This window comes from Pteropus vampyrus, unplaced genomic scaffold, assembly GCF_000151845.1.
Source record: "Pteropus vampyrus isolate Shadow unplaced genomic scaffold, Pvam_2.0 Scaffold144, whole genome shotgun sequence".
In the NCBI taxonomy this organism is placed as follows: Eukaryota; Metazoa; Chordata; class Mammalia; order Chiroptera; family Pteropodidae; genus Pteropus; species Pteropus vampyrus.
Genome location: NW_011888925.1, coordinates 2,384,951 through 2,387,080, shown reverse-complemented (window position 1 = coordinate 2,387,080; position 2,130 = coordinate 2,384,951).

Below are 2,130 nucleotides of genomic sequence, written 5' to 3'. Positions count from 1 at the left end.
GATTCTTAACAGAGGCCCAGCCCGTGGGAGGGAGCAGTCCACTCTGGGTGGGGACTGGGGAAGACCTAAGAGGAGATGGGAAGGCTCCCACTCACCCTCCAGGCTTGTCTCCAATCGCCACCCCTACTCCAGCCACCCTAGGCCGCTCAGAGCCCAGACACTTGCTGTGTTCTTCCATATCTTCAGGCTCCTGCCCCTGCTGTCCCCACTGCTTTGAATGCCCTTTCCTGTCCTCCACCTGATTAACACGCAGGCCACCTCAAGGCTCTGCACCAATATCACCTCCAGAGACCACCCGACTGCCTGGTCAGGTGATCACTGCACCCCTGCAGTTGCTGTCGCCTCCAGCGCCCTCCTCTCCCCACCCATTCTTTGTCAATTCTTCCGTGCTATGCTTTGTGTCTGGGTGCCAGTCCTCCTCCTCTACAGTCCCCCTGTACTGTGGGCCCTTTGATGGACGGGGGTCAAGTTTGTCTTCTGCCCAAAGTAAAGCATGTTTGTTGATCGAATGAAGAATGGGGTGAATGAACAAAGGGTCGTTGATTTGGGCTCTGGCGTTAAGTAGGAGTTTCCCAGGTTCTTCTCATGCACCCCCACCCCCACCTCACATCTGGCCTCCTCCAAGGGCCAGCAGCAGGCGATGGGTCCCGGGAAGGCCTCTGGAGGCCTAGCGAGGGAAGAGTCCTCTCTCCACTCTGACTTCCGTCTCTTTCCCCTCCAGGTCTCAGAAAGGCCCCGGAGCCTCCCCCTAGCCCCCGAATCGGAGAGCTCCCCTTGACACCTTCCGGCAGGGCCCACCCAAACCCCAGGACTGAGAGACATGAGGGAGCAAAGATCCTGAGGAATACCATACGCCGGCTGGTCCGGGACATGCGGAAATTTGGACTCAGGGAGAAGCTGGGCTGGGCTGGGCTGGGCTGGGCAGCGACTGGGAGGCTGGCCTAGGTTCCCAGGGGAACCTGACTCCCAGCCCTCGTCCCATCTTTCCCCTCTGCTCCTAGCGCGATGTGTGCTAGCCACTGGGAACAGAATGGGACCCTCCCGCCCCAGGGGCCCCACTGTCCTGGTGTCCAGGGGCGATTGTGCCAAAGCTGTCATTCCCAGGGCCAAGCCCCAGGAGGCTTGCAAGCCAGACTTGGGATGAGGGAGGAAGAAGCGCCAGGCCCCTTGGGGCAGTCTGGGATCTTGGCTGCAGGCCGTCTAGCCCCCAATGAGGCCAAATCGGGGCATATCCCAGTATCTGCTCAGGGTTAGGTTGGGAAGGACAGGCTCCGATCCAGAGGGAAGGAAGATAAAGAAGCAGAGGACAGGATGTAGGTGAAGGAGGCGAGAGAGGCAAGTCAGAGGAAAGGAAGCGGAGGAGGAGGCGATAGTGCCTGGAAGGCAGAGAAAGCCATCCAGAGGAGACAGAGGGATAAAGGAGGGGCAAGGAAGAGGAGAGGGGTGGAGGGGGGAAGGGACCGGAGAAATGTATACTGTGGGTCCTTTCCCTCTGGGGAGGAGCTTGTTGGGTTTGGGGACAGGGAGGGGCTCCATGAGCCAACTGACATTGTCATCCAATCCGTCCAGAGGAGAAGATAATTCCTAGACAGGGATGGGATGGGGAGGGTATTTATAAGGGCTACTTGGTGGGAGATGGGTACCCAACAGGGCCACTGGAGGTCTCCAGGCACACTCTGGCCCTTCCCAGAAATGGGGAGGTAGGGTCCTTTTCTCAAAGCTTCAACCAACTATGTATTAGGGGATCATAGGGGACATTTTATTATTGATCACAGTTATTATTATTGTTATTATATTACTATTTTTATTAAACCTCCCCCTACTGCTAAGTGGGGGGCAAACTAAGTATTTATCTCCTCAAATGCCCTATTTCTGGGAGGGGTCAACCTCGACACTCTGCAAGGCAGTAAGAAACCAATAAAGACAACTTCGTAAGCTATCGGCCTCCCCACCTGAATCTGTCTTCCTAGGGTTCCGAAAACGGGGGCATCAGAGAAGGAGGAAGGAGGCGGGTATCGGGGAAAGTTGGAGACCAGGTTACCTTCCCTGTATTTTTAGGCATCAGATGACACATTCAAGTGGGGGTGAGAGTTAGATAGCGAAGGGATGGTTTTCAAAAGCGGTCAGCTT